We start from the raw sequence: 15,534 nt of genomic DNA on the forward strand, positions 1-15,534 counted from the left end.
TTTCTGCAGTTGAATAAAGACATACATGAGTTCTCAGATCATATATGCCTGCTGAGTGTCAAGTGGGATAATAAAGATCTTTGCTTTTAAGCATTGTAGGAAAACTTCATAGTATCCAAAAATAAAGGGAAAAATCTTAAATGATACCAGAAAACAAAGATTATTTCTAAGGAATGACAATTACATTGACAGATTTTTCATCAGCAAATCAAATGACAAAAGATAATGGAATAATATCTTCAGTGTGGTGAGTAGAAAATAACTACTAACATAGAAAGTTCTATCAGCTAATGAGGACATTGAGGATAAAATGAAGACATTCAGTTACACAAGACTGAGTTTACCTCTTATAGACACACTTGATGAAAGAAGAGTAAAGGTTATTCTTTAGTAAAAAGAAAATTGAAGAGACACTAATAGCTACAAAAAATGGGAACTCATTGATGAAAGCTATTGGTAAATTTAATTTTTGGCTTAAAACCATTTTTGTGTTATGACAGCAAAAGCAGCAAATAAGAGAAGATAGTCAAGGGTAAAGTGAAAGGGTCCATGTCCTGCTCAGAAGGAGGATAGAAATACTGAATATTTTGTAATTTTGTTTAAAAAATGTATAAATTAAATATGTTTAAAAATGAAGAGTTGGGGAAAAAATTAAGGTTGGGGTACCTGGCTGGCTCAGTCAGTAGGGCATGCAACTCTTTTTTTTTTTTTTTAATTTTTTTAAATGTTTATTTATTTTTTAGAGAGACAGAGTGTGAGTAGGGGAGGGGCAGAGGAAGAGGGAGACACAGAACCCGAAGAATGCTCCCGGCTCTGAGCTGTTAGCACAGACCCCAATGCAGGGCTCAAACTCATGAACCGCGAGATCATGACCTGAGCCAAAGTCGAACTCATGAACCGCAAGATCATGACCTGAACCAAAGTCGGACGGTTAACTGATTGAGCCACCTAGGTGCCCCGGGCATGCAATTCTTGATCTCAGGTTCATGAGTTTGAGCCCCATGTTGGACATGGAGCCTACTTCAAAAAGCAACTAAATAAAAAATAAAAACTTAAAAAAGTTAAGGGTAAAAGAATAGAAATACAATGTGCCACTTCCATCTAACAGTGGGTAGAAGAAGAAAAGGAGATAATTTTGAAAGAAAGGAAGAAGAAAACTTAGAATCTAAACAGTAAAATCAAAGGAATAAGGTCAAATATTACAAAAATCAGGACTCCTGGGTGGCTTAGTTGATTAAGTGTTTGACTCTTGGTTTCAGCTCAGGTCATGATCTCATGGTTTGTGAGTTTGAGCCCCATACAGGGCTCTGCATTGGCACTGTGGATCCTGCTTGAGATTCTCTCTCCCTCCCTCTTTCTCTGCTCCTCCCCTACTCACATGCTTTCTTTCTCAAAAAAAAATAAATAAACTTTTTAAAAAATTATAAAAATCATGATAAGTATAAACAGATTAGAGTTACCTGTTAAAAGAGATCATAAAAGAATACAAAAGCAGAATGTAACTACAAAGTGTTTACAACTAAATCTTAAACATATACACGTAGAAAATGTGAAAATAAAAGGACTATAAAAGATAGTTCTCCCTTAGTATATACCCCAAAGAAATAGAAACAGATAACTTGAACAGATATTAGTGCACTCATATTCAGAACAGCATTATTCACGATAACCAAAAGGTGAAGCAACCCAAGTGTTCATTGTTAAATGAATGGATAAACAAAATGTGAGGTATAGGTGCAATGGAATATTACTCAGCCTGAAAAAGGAAGGAAATTCCGACACATGCTGCAATATGGATGAACCTCGAAGACATTATGCTTAGTGAATTAAGCCAGTCACAAAAGGACAAATACTGTTATGATTCCACTTGTATGAGGTACCTAGAGTAGTCAAATTCATAGAAACAGAAAGAGTGGTAGTTGCCAAGCCCTGGGCGGAGGAGGGGATATTATTGTTGAATGAATACAGAGTTTCAGTTGGGAAAGATGAAAAAAGTTCTGGGTATGGATGGTAGTGATGGTTATACAACCATATTATTACATTTAGTGCCATTGAACTGTACCCTTAATAATGGTTAAGATGGTAAGTTTTACATAATGTATATTTTACCTTAATTTCAAAAAAGATATTCATTAGTGAAAACTAAAGAAATCTAATGTAAAGTATTAACAAGTGACAAAATAGATTTTAAGGAAAAAAGAAGAATGTTACTCCATAATAACAAGAGGAACAACCTACTAAAGAGAAGAAATAATCTAAAAACATAGCCAGAAAATAGACAAAAAGCTGTTGCAATTTCAAAAAGTAATTAACAATTACATAATTAACATGAAAGATTTTAATATACTTCTGTCAAAACTGAAAAGTCATCAAAAATAGAATTTTGAAGCAAACATTGTTAAATTTATTCAAATATATATAAATCTATACAGATCTCTATACTTCATAAAGAGAGACTTTTTAAAGTATACATGGAACAACTACAGAAATTGACTATCTACTAGGTCACAGAGAGTCTTGATAAAATTTAGGCTATTTATATTATGAATAGTATCTTAAAATCCCTTTATTATAAACTTAAAAATGTTGGTCATCAATAACTTTTTTTTTGAGGTGTGTATTTATAAGGGATATTTCAAAATTTATAGAACTGAACAATGATATAAGTACCACACATATCAAGATGTGACGAATGCATTTGAAGTAATATTTACAGCTAAATTTATGGCCTTGAAATCAGTAAGAAAAAAAAATCCTAAAAATTAAATGAGTTTCATTCAAAATAGTACTTTTTAAATCTTTATTTCAGTTAGGCTCCATGCCCAGCGTGGGGGTGAACTCACAACCCTGAGGTCAAGAGTCACCAGGTGCCCCTCACCCTGAATAGTATTAATAGTAGTGGTCGACATAGTCATACTATTGCTACTACTACTAATGATGATGATACTAATAATAGCTAACATTGGAGTGGTTAGTATGTGCCAGTTTTTGTTCTAAAGGTATGTGTATGTGTAAATGTACAACAAATCAGTGTGTAGATATTATTTCCATATTATAGACTGGAAGCAGACACAAAGAAGTTTCGTAACACTTTCAAGATTACTTAGCTGCTAAAGAGCAGAATCAGCATTAGAACCCAAACAATCTGGATTCAGAGAAAGGAGAAGAAAGAAAGGAGGAAAAAATGGACAAGAGCAATCATAAATGAAATGGAAAATAAAGAATAATTAGGGGCAAAAAAAACCCTAGATAAACAAACATCTAGTAATACTAATGAAGAAAAATAGAAAAGATTAATTAATATTCAGAACAACAGAAGATATAGTTTAAGTCACAAGAAAATTTTACTTAAAACTTTGACAGGGGTGCCTGGGTGGCTGAGTTATTGAGTGTTGGATTTCGGCTCAGGTCATAATCTCGCAGTTTGTGGGTTTGAGCCCTGTGTAGGGCTCTGTGCTGACAGCTCAGAGCCCAGGGCCTGCTTCAGATTCTGTCTCTCCCTCTCTATGTCTCTCAAAAATAAATATAACATTAAAATTTTTTAAATAAAAATAAAACTTTGACAATAAATTTGAAAACTTAGATCAAATGGAAATTTCCTGGGAAATTACTTACCAAAATTGGCTCAAGAAGATTTGAAAACCTGAATAAACCAATAACCATTTAGTAAATTGAATAGGTAATCAAGTCTAACCACACCCCAAAAGAGACACTAATATAAGTAATAAGAATGTTTAGCTAGATTACTAAATTTGGGATCACTACAGGACACCTGGGTGGCTAAGTCAGTTAAGCATCTGACTTCAGTTCAGTCATGATCTTGTTGTCTGTGAGTTCGAGCCCCACATCAGGCTCTGTGCTGTCAGCATGGTGCCTGGGTCCTGCTTCAGATTCTGTGTCTCCCTCTCTCTCTGCCCCTCCCCCACTCATGCTCTCTGTCTCTCTCAAAAATAAATAAACATTAAAAAAAATTTTTTTAATCAAAAATGAATAAACAATTAAAAATTTTTAAATAATAAATTTGGGATCACTACATGAAATCAGTAATGAAATCAACAAAACTAAAAATTGGTTCTTTGAAAAGAAAGTGAAAATAAGACCTCTAGCACTGATCAGGACAGAAAGAGATGGCACAAATTATCAATATCAGAATTGAAAAAGCATCAATATAGGCCCTACAAATAACAATATTAGAGGATATTTAATGAGTTGCATTACTGCCAAAACATTTGAAAATGTAGAAGAAATGAATAGTATCCTAGAAAAACACCTATATACAAAATTGACACAAGAAGATATGGAAAATCTGAATAGTTCCATATTTATTTAAGATATTGAATCTGGGGACTCCTGGGTAGCTGAGTCATTCGAGCATCTGACTCTTGATTTCAGCTCAGGTCATGATCCCGGGGTTGTGGGATTGAGCCCCACATCAGGCTCTGTGCTCTCCCCCTCTCAGGCACATGCTATCTCTCAAATTTTTTAAAAAAATGTTTTTAAGGTATTGAATGTGTAATTTAAAACTTTTCCTTAATGATTTTCATGCCCAAATGTTTTTGCCGGTGAATTCTTCCAAACATTTAAAGAAGTACAACCAATCTAAAATGAGCTTTTTCACTTCTTAACTCATTTTATGAAGCCAGAATAAGTTGGGTAGCAAAACTAAGTATATTATGAAAAAGGAAAATTACAGATGATCCTTCCCAACATAGTACATCTAAAAATACCGAATAAAATGTTAGCATATCAAATCCAGAGATAGATAAAAATGACATACATGATGACCATGTTGGGTTTGTTTTTGAAATGCAAGCTTATTTAATATTTGAAAAGCAATCTGTGTAATTTACCACATTAATAAAATATGTGAGACAAATCAAGTAGGTGCATCTCAATAGGTGCAAAGAAAGCATTTCAAGTAATTCAACGTGTGTTTGTGATAAATAACAAACTCTGAGCAAACTAGGACTAAAAGGTAATTTCCTTAATTGACAAAGAGTATTTACAAAAATCCTATAACAAATATCACTTAATAATGAACTATCAAAACTTTTCCCTTTGAAATCATGAAAACTAAGAACCACTATCATCACTTCTATTCAACTTTTCACTTTAAGTCCTAGTCAACGATACAAAGTGCAAAAAAGAAAATAAACAGTATAGAGATTAAAAGAAGAAATAAAACTAATAAATTGATATTACTTGCAGGCATAATTTTGAATGTGGAAAACTCAAAGCAATCTACAAACTATTACATACAGTAAATAAGTTTGTTTGTTTTTTTTAATCTTAGAAACAGAACAAGTGGGGAGAAGTTCAGAGGGAGAGAGAGAATTCCAAGCAGGCTCCATGCCCAGCTCAGAGCTGGACATGGGGCTCAATCTCACAACACTGGGATCATGACCTGAGTTGAAATCAAGAGTTGGACACTCAAACAACTGAGCCACCCAGATGCCCCAGTAAATATTACATAAGTATTTAGCAAACTAATTAGAAGGCTAATGTATAAAGTTAATTGTATTTATACATGTCAGCAACAAACATATACAGTGAAATTTTTAAAAAGAAACTTTTTTTTTTAATTTTAGGGGGCACCTGGGTGGCTCAGTTGGTTAAACATCCCACTCTTGACTTTGGCTCAGGTAACCATCTTACAGTTCATGGGATTGAGCCTTGTGTTGGGCTCTGAGCTGACTCACTGATCCTGCTTGGGATTCTCTCTCTCCCTCTGTCTCTGTCCCCCTCCCCTGCTCATGCTTTCTCTCTCAAAATAAATGAATAAAAATATTAAAGAAAAAAAAAGATTTTAAGTAATCTCTACACCCAATATAGGGCCCGATCTCACAATCCTGAGAGCAAGAGTCACATGCTCCACCAGCTGAGCCAGCCAGCTTCCACAGGAAAGTATTTTTAATAGCATAAAATACATCAGATTCTTGAAAAAAAATTAACAAAATATTCACAAGAACTTCTATAAACTACAAAATATTATTGACAGAAATTAGATAATATATAAGTAAATCCATGTTGACAGACTGGAAGGCTCAAAGTTTTAAATGTCTTTATTTTTGAGAGAAAGTGAGAAGGGGGAAGGAGTGGAGAGAGAGGGGGAACAAGAGAATCTGAAGCTGGCTCCACGCTGAGAGCAGAGAGCCTGACGTGGGGCTTGAACTCACTGAGAGATCATGACCTGAGCTGAAGTCAGATGCTTAACTGACTGAGCTACTCAAAAGTTTTAGACTCAAAGTTTTAAAGGTGTCAGTTCTTTGATTGATCTAGAATTTCAGTGCTATCCTATTCATTATCCCAGTAGCATATATATATATTTTTTGTTGTTGTTGTTGTTGTTGTTGGAAATTGGTATAGTGATTCTGAAATGTGTATGGTAATGTAAAAGACTAAGAATAGCCAAGACAGTCTATAAGAATGAAACTTAGTGACTTCTATCAGATATCAAGAGTTATTATAAAACTATTATTAATGAGGTAATTAAGACAATACAGTATTGGCACAAGAATAGACAGATGGACCAGTGGAGCAGATTGGAGTATGCCAAAACTAACCACACATATATGGTCACTTAATTTATGATAAAATTGATAATGCAATGCAGTGGGGAAAAGGATAGTCTTCAATAAGTAGTACTGGGTCAGTTTGATACCAAAATGGAAAAATATTAACCTTAGATCTCCTACTTTACACAATACACAGAATTAAATTCAAGGTAGATTGCAGATTTGGGGCACCTGGGTGGCTCAATTGGTTAAGTGTCCAACTTCAGCTCAGGTCATGATCTCATGGTTCTGAGTTCTAGCTCTCTGCTGTCAGCAAAGAGCTTGCTTCAGATCATCTGTCCCCCTCTCTCTGCCCCTCCTCTGCTCACACTTTCTCATTCTCTCTCTCAAAAATAAATACACCTTAAAAAAATAGATTGTAGATTTAAACTTTAAAGCTAATAAAACCTCTAGAAGAAAACAAAAAAATGTCTTCATGACATGGAATAGGTAAAGATTTCTTAATCCTCCCCCCACTGCAAAAAGCTAACCATGAATTTATTTTTTTAATATGCAATTTATTGTCAAATTGGTTTCCATACAACACCCAGTGCTCATCCCAACAGGTGCCCTCCTTAATGCCCATCATCCACTTTCCCCTCCCTCCCACCCCCATCAACCCTCAGTTTATTCTGAGTTTTTAAGAGTCTCTTATGGTTTGCCTCCTTCCCTCTCTGTAACTTTTTTTCCCCTTCCCTCCCCCATGGTCTTCTGTTAAGCTTCTCAGGATCCACATAAGAGTGAAAACATGGTATCTGTCTTTCTCTGTATGACTTATTTCAAGTAGCGTAACACTCTCCAGTTTCATCCACGTTGCTACAAAAGACCATATTTCATTCTTTTTCATTGCCAAGTAGTATTCCATTGTATGTATAAACCACAACTTCTTTATCCTTTCATCAGTTGATGGGCATTTAGGCTCTTTCCATAATTTGGCTATTGTTGAAAGTGCTGCTCTAAACATTGGGGTACAAGTGCCCCTATGCATCAGCCCTCCTATATCCCTTGGGTAAATTCCTAGCAGTGCTATTGCTGGGTTATTTTTTGAGGAAACTCCACACTGTTTTCCAGAGCGGCTGCACCATTTTGCATTCCCACCAACACTGCAAGAGGGTTCCCGTTTCCCCACATCCTCTCCAACATCTATAGTCTCCTGATTTGCTCATTTTAGTCACTCTGACTGGCATGAGGTGATAGCTCAGTGTGGTTTTGATTTGTATTTCCCTGATGAGAAGTGATGTTGAGCATCTTTTCATGTGCCTGTTGGCCATCTGGATGTCTTCTTTAGAGAAGTGTCTATTCATGTCTTCTGCCCATGTCTTCATTGGATTATTTGTTTTTTGGGTGTGGAGTTTGGTGAGTTCTTTATAGATTTTGGATACTAGCCCTTTCTCCGATATGTCATTTGCAAATATCTTTTCCCATTCCGTCGGTTACCTTTTAGTTTTGTTGATTGTTTCCTTTGCAGTGCAGAAGCTTTTTATCTTCATGAGGTCACAATAGTTCATTTTTGCTTTTAATTCCCTTGTCTTTGGAGATGTGTCAAGTAAGAAATTGCTGTGGCTGAGTTCAGAGAGTTTTTTCCTGCTTTCTCCTCTAGGGTTTTGATGGTTTCCTGTCTCACATTCAGGTCATTCATCCATTTTGAGTTTATTTTTTGTGAATAGTGTAACCATGAATTTTAAAAAATGATAAATTGGACTTAATTCAAATTAAGAATTTTATTAATTAAAAGGTCAATCATAAGTGTGAGAAGATCCACATACCCTACAACTCAGCACCTAATATGTACCTACAATTTCAGACCTGTACAAGAGTATTTGTTATTAGGTTGAAAATCAGAAACAAATGTTCATCAGTATGAGAATGGATATGTCCCATACACATACAGTGGAATTATATATAGGAGTTCAAATGAATGAACAAAGCCACATTTATCAACATGGATAAATCTCAAAAGTATAATGAGGAGAGAATAAAGCAAGTTGCAAAATAGATACATTATGCTATGTTGGAAGTCCCAAGATCACCTTCAGATTTGATGATTCACTCGAAGGGCTCACAGGACACAGAAGAATTATTAATATTCACAGTTATGGTTTGGTACAGTGAAAGGACAGAGATTAGAATCAGCAAATGGAAAAAGCTCATGGGGCAAGATCCAGGAGAAAGCAGATGCAGGCTTTCAGGTGTCCCCTCACAGTGGAGTTGCATGGAGATTTGCTTAATCCTCCTGGCAAAGATGTGTGACACTATGTGTGAAGTGTTTCCAACCTGGGAGGCTCACTTGATCTTTGGGGTCCCGGGATTTTTTCAGGGATCAGTCATGTCGTGCCCACATGTCATGCAGTGCTTGCATAACTGAGCTCAATTATTCAGACTTTAGCCCTTCCACGCCCCACCTAGCAAAAACAAATATACACCATAAATCTCTTTGTTAGGATAAACTTAATTTAATCATGCTGGTATAGCCTGGCCCAAGAAACACACATATCAGACAGAACATTCCATAGGCTCAGAAGTTATCTTCCAGCTTCCAGCCAAGCAACAGTCCTAAAGACAAACCTTTCTTTAGAGTGTACAGGGTTTCAGCAAACAAAGCATGCCCAGTTAACTCTTTCCTGCCCAGATGCCATATATTTAGAGGCCTATGAATCAATACTATTTATTAATGAATGTGTAAAGTTTCATGGGGATATTTAACACCCAGTTTAAGATAGAGGTTATCTTTGAGGTAAGAGGCTCATGTTAGAGAGAGGTGCTAGGGAACTTTAATTGTATATGTAATGTTTTCTTTATTAAAAGTTCTAAAACAAATACGGCAAAAAAATGTTTAAATTTGACTAAGTTCTGAATGATGGAAACATGGACATTATATTCTCTAGACACTTCTCTCTGTATCTGAAAATATTTAATAATAAAAAGTAGAGGACCCCTGGGTGGCTCAGTTTAGTGTCTGGCTCTTGATTTTGGCTCAGGTCACAATCTCATGGTTCGTGGGATTGAGTCCTGCTTTGAGCTCTGTGCTAACAGCATAGAGCCTGCTTGGGATTCTCTCTCTCCTTCTCTCTCTCTGCCACTCCCCTGCTCATGCTCTCTCTCTCCCTCTCTCTCTGTCTCTCTCTCTCAAAACAAATAAACATTTCTTTAAAAAGAGAATTCATTTAAAAAAAAAGGAAAATTTAAAACAAAGCAAAACAGAAAAAATTTTTGTAGGGGTGCCTGGCTGGCTCAATCAGTAGAACCTGGGACTCTTGATTTCAGAGTTGTGAGTTCAAGCCCCACACTGGGTGTAGAGCTTACTTTTCAAAAAAATAAAAAATTTTTTGTGAAATATATGAATAAATGGTTTGCTCTGTTCTTCAGTATGCTACAATAATGTTTTGAGATGACATTTTTTTTTTTATGATGTGAATTCAGAAAGTAATCAAGTTTGGCATACAAGAATTTGTGCCACGGCAGCTTAGTCAGTTGAGTGTGCGACTCTTGATTTCAGCTCAGCTCATGATCTCACAGTTCATGGGTTCAAGCCCTGCTTTGAGCTCTTCACTGAGTGCAGAGCCTGCTTGGAATCCTCTCTGTTTCTTTCTCTCTGGCCCTTCTCTGCTTGCACGCATGCACATGCTCTATCCCTCTCTCTCTCTCAAAAATAAATAAGTAAATAAAACTTAAAAAAGAATTTTGTTACCCAATTACATTATAGTTTTGTTTATTCTGTTAAAGAATATTTGAATACTGAAGTTGAAATGAAGTGTTTAACCACTTAATGTACATAAGACTAATGTACTTGTCATAAATATGTGACATATGCTTGGTATTACTTACTCAAAGATTAGCTAATTGGTTCCCACCTCAGTCCCCTTTATTTTATGCTGGTTTTAGGAGTAGTCCAGTAGGTTTGGTGGAGGAGGAAAGCAAGAGGTAAAGGAGAACAGTATTTGACCCTGATGCAAATCAAATCATGTGCTTCCCTTCTCTTCTCCCTTCCCCTCATAGAATTAGTCTTAAGGATAAAAAAAATAACAAAAATGCAGCCTGTGGATAATGTGAAGAAGGGGAAAGAGCAATTGAACCTCTTGGCATTGGGAATGGGGGTGAAATGGTGGTGGTGATTGTTCAGATGCTATTAGCTGTAATTTCTAGCTACCATGTTTCTTTCATTTCCCTGGTTTCTCTTTACCTTCCATAAATCCAGTCAATTAACAGATTCCTTCCTGTGCCTACTACTACATGCCGGTCCTATATCTTGAGATGCAAAATAAGTATGGTCTTTTTGCCCCATAATGTTCCTCATAAAGAAATCAAAGTAAATAGTTCAAATGCCAGTAAGTAGTCTTCCCTATATGTTGCTTTGTAGGGAAAGCCTGCAGTAATATTTTTGTCAAAATTTGCACACTTCACCCTTCCAGCATTCACAACTCTTAACTCATGTCTCAGCAGATTATAAATTATCACATGTCATGGACCCTCAGGGATACTTAAAATAGTCAACATTGTAGGTGTTAAATTGAATGATGCAAGAGTCATTTGAATTTGTTAATTTCCAAATGACCGGTACGAAGTGGATACTACCAGTAGATGAAGGCTAGAAAAAGAGGTTCCCTCCTTTGGAGTAAAATTTCCGATTGATTTATTTTGTTTATAATAGTGACAATATATTAAAAGAATGACTAGAAAAATATAAACCTGTTTTTCATACAATAATTGAGAAATTGAAACCTATAAGTGAAACTGGAGCTAATGAAGCAAAAAAGTGACTTATCTTGGTTTGATTTTCAGTACAGGATTAAAACATACAGTCTAATTCTCTTGACTGAAATGCCTTTTTGTGACTGTAACATTGAGAAATGTTATAGTTATTTGTCATCATCGTTTCATTTTCTACTGGTTTTGGGAGTTTGCAGCCTGATGTTTAAGGTGTTTTACAGAATATCTATCATTCTGTATGAAGTTCTATTATATTGTTTAAAGTGAACTGAAAAGTGTATCAACAATCTCTTATGATTTGGTTTTCCAACGCGATGCCACCCAAAGACTGTCAATAGCTAGAGTGTATGTTGTTTCTTTCTTCATGTTCTCATGTTTAAATTGTTAGGATGAAGCTAGTATCCTGTTACTGGTAAGCTATAAGTTAATTATTTTCAAGCAGCCACCAGGATGAAAATAAAATTCAAGTACACAGTTGAATTTTATAAAAAATATAAGGAAATTGGGGGATCCAAACTAAATAAAATTACCATATTACTCACCTAGCTGAGCACAGTTTTAACATTGTGGTTACTGAGAGAGAGAACTGAATTAAAAATCTTTAAATAAATAGGTAAAATGCTTCAGAGATAAGGTACAATATTTAATTCTTGTTGAGACATCACAGTTTTACACCATCATGTGATAACTTTATCCTCATTACTTCCTTTTTCCCTTCTTAAAGGTAGTCAATACCTAAGATCACTCCTTTGACTAATAGCTGTTTTCTGTATTTGTTTCCTAATAGAAATTAGCTCCTCATAGTTTAATATATCATCTTTATATTTATGAGTCTTAAACCTATACATCTAGCCCTCACTTTGCACCTAGAGTCTAGTTCCATATTTCCATGTGTCTATAAACTATTTTCATTTGGATATCTTACTGTAACCCTTAGTTCAGTATACCTAAAGCATTTGCTTTTCCATACTTTCTCAATTGTTCCATTTTGGGTACAAGTATCTTTAGTTTCTAGGCTAGGATTATAGAATCATTTTTTGAGTGCTTCCATTCCACTGTGCCATGTATTCAATTTGTCATTCTTAAATGTATTTGATTCACCTGTTCCTAAAATTTCCTCTTATATCTTTCTAGTCTAAGTCCTCATAGCTTCTTACCTGAAAAGACACTGGAAATGCTGTAGTACATAAATCAGATTAGATTCCTGTTCTCAGAGAGCTTAAAAGAAATTATGACAGCTGCCTATTGCCTCCTACACAAAGTTCAGACTTCCTCTATCAAATAGAAACCAACAGTAGCAATAGTCTCCATGTTAAGATGTCACTTTCTAGATCATTGTGGTATAGCACACATAGCATCACTTTCTAATTATTTGTTTACTTGTTTGTCTTCCTTCCTATAATAAGTTACCAGAGATGGAGATGATAAGTTTATTTTTGTGTGACAGTACTAGCACAATACCTTTCACATATGTTAGTGAGTCTTTATTGGATGAAAGAGTATTGTAGATACTTCCATATACTTTGTCATTCATTCTAACAATGACCCTGTGAAGTGGATATAGGATGCCCTTGAAAATATCTAACTTTAAAGTTTTTCTATAATTATTCCAAATTTGCTTGTCTAAACTTCCTCTTTCCACTTTCTAAATAAATCCAGTCAAATTAATCTGTTCACTGTCTCCTGAATACTCTATCTACCTTCTTACTCATTCTTCAGGTGTTTCTTTCCTTCTCTCTGTCATGGTCCAGTATATTTACCTCTTTCTTGAAACCTTCCCTTCTAGCTCTAACCCACACAAATTTCCCCCTTTTATAACTCCTTTTTTCTTTTCTTTTTTTTACAGATTTACTTTTAATTTTTTTAATGTTTATTTTTGAGAGACAGAGAGTGTGTGTGAGCTGGGGAGGGGCAGAGAAAGAGGGAGACAGAAGATCCAAAGCAGGCTCTGTGCTGAAGGGCTCAAACTCACAAACTTCAAGATCATGACGTGAGCTACTTAACTGACTGAGCTACCCAGGCTCCCCTCCCTTCTATAACACTTTTTACAAATATGTTGCCTGACAATTATATAATTGAGCAGTTTGTTGTATTGATTATTGTTATGCATTTTTATTTATGCTGTCATAGTCATTCACTGTTTATTGTGAAGTTTGATGTCCCAACTTGACAGACATCTTTGTATAGCTGGTTCTTTTTTTCTCTGTTGTTGTCTGTCATGCTGTTGAAATCCTGTATTAAGGGTTAGCTCTTTCTCCAAAGATGAAAATTCTGCATATATGATAGCACAAATTACTTATTTAACAAGGGACAGTTGTGTGGTCATCCATTCTTTTTTTTTTTTTTTTTTTTAAGTAATCTCTATACCTAATGTGGGGCTCAAACTTACAACCCCAAGATCAAGAGTCACATACTTTGCTGGCTGAGCCAGCCAGTTGCCCCTGTGGTCAAGCATTGTTATTGATTTTTTTGTTATCTCTGTCTAGTGTCTAGTGTCTCTAATTTTAATATTATAATTTTAGGGCTGAATTTGGGCTAGTCAGATTATCAAACACCTATAAAAGAAAGATACTATAAATTGTTCTGTTGCAATATTATAATAGGTATAGGTGGACCCTTTTTTAGTTAATGTACCATGTCTGATAGTATTAACTATATTTTACAATAAATTTTTAGGTTAACTTTTTAGTCTTCTATATTTTATAACTGATTAAAAAATTTAAAAATTTCTTAGAGGAAATGGTATACCTTGAGAAATTCATTGGGAACTAGCATATTAAAATGTTTATTTATTTATTTTAATGTTTATTTACTTATTTTGGAAGGGGGCAGGGACAGAGAGACAGGGAGAGAGAGAATCCTAAGCAGGCTCCACACTTTCAGTGCAGAGCCCAAGCAGGGCTCACTGTCATGAACTATTGGATCCTGACCTGAGCCGAAATCAAGAGTCTGATGCTTAACCAACTAAGCCACCCAGGTGCCCCTAAATGTTCGTATATTTAAAACAGCAGTTTTACATTGCATAAAGATGATTTAACAACTCCAGGTTAAATTTGTCCATAGTAAATATTGCATATTAAGAAAAAGAAAATATAGATTTCTGTAAATCTCCCTTTTTCCTTATATTGGCATCATTAATTTTATTGTTAGAAAAAGAAATAATAATAAAAGCCACTAAAATGTTTTGTTTTGTATTACTATCATTAGGAGACATGGTGTCTTTCTCACAAATAGCTTATTATTCTTGTTTCTGTTTTTCCTTTTTAATTCTTTTATATCCATTTATTTTCTCTAACTCTATTTTATCAACTTTTCCATTTATTTATTTATTGTACATACCCAACCTTATTCTGGAATAGATTTAAGATGACTTTATGCTCTTTTTATTGGCCCCAGTTACTTAAGTCTCCTATTGTAAACAGCCCCCATCCTTGAAAGCCTATGTAAGTGTGATTTGTTCTTCAACTATTTCCCCAATTGACTCTTTACTCAGCAATTAAAATTATATTGCCCCGATGATGTGGTGAGCTGTTTGTAAAATTGACCAATACCTCCTTAATTCTTTCCATTTGTACTTAACCTTTCTTTCCAAGCAAAGAAGTCATTAATTTTTTTCCTGAATGCCTCATTTCAATTTACTTCTTAAAAACATAATTCAAAAAATTTTAGACTTATCCATAGAAAGTTTGTATAATTTTTTAAAGTCTTAAATTCTTTCATCATCAGTAAGTTGATATTATTTATATTTTAGATTTTGGAATAACATTTACTTTTATGCCACTTAAATTTAATGTCAAAGTAGAGTTTAACTTGTGTTTCTGAGTCAGATCTTAGTGTGCCTAACATTTTCATTTTCAATTTTAGTTGCTGAATAGCTTTCTACAGTGGATGTTATGTCTTTTGCTCTTTTTGATTTCTTACTGTTATGAATGTGTGCAATATAACAGCCTCGCATAGTTCAACTTTCTTAAGCTTCCTCTATCATTGGCTTTTAAAAGTCCTGTTTAGGAAATGGGAAAGAATAAATCAGAATTACTTGGGATGTTTTTTCAAAACACATACCACTAGGAGTTCTGATAGTTTATTCTTTATGCCATCTCTCCTTGGAAATCCACAGTTATAGTCAGTCACTATCACTGAAGGAACTTGAGATAGCCCTCAGTTGTGTTAATTTGTCTTAGCATCCAAAAAGAAACTAGCCTGCATGGTACTTGTTTATTTTTACAAAAAAAATGATCAAAATTATTTATGGAAAATGGTATTTTATAAAGCA

The 15,534-nt window shown here is 34.8% G+C and overlaps 1 protein-coding gene across 4 annotated transcripts in view; it reads left to right on the forward strand.

Annotated features, from left to right (window-relative positions):
* GOLM2 (golgi membrane protein 2) overlaps positions 1-15,534 on the forward strand; it is a 105,931-nt gene that overhangs the window by 80,967 nt on the left and 9,430 nt on the right. The gene's annotated exons all lie outside the window — the stretch shown is intronic.

This window comes from Panthera uncia (assembly GCF_023721935.1).
Source record: "Panthera uncia isolate 11264 chromosome B3 unlocalized genomic scaffold, Puncia_PCG_1.0 HiC_scaffold_1, whole genome shotgun sequence".
NCBI lineage: Eukaryota > Metazoa > Chordata > Mammalia > Carnivora > Felidae > Panthera > Panthera uncia.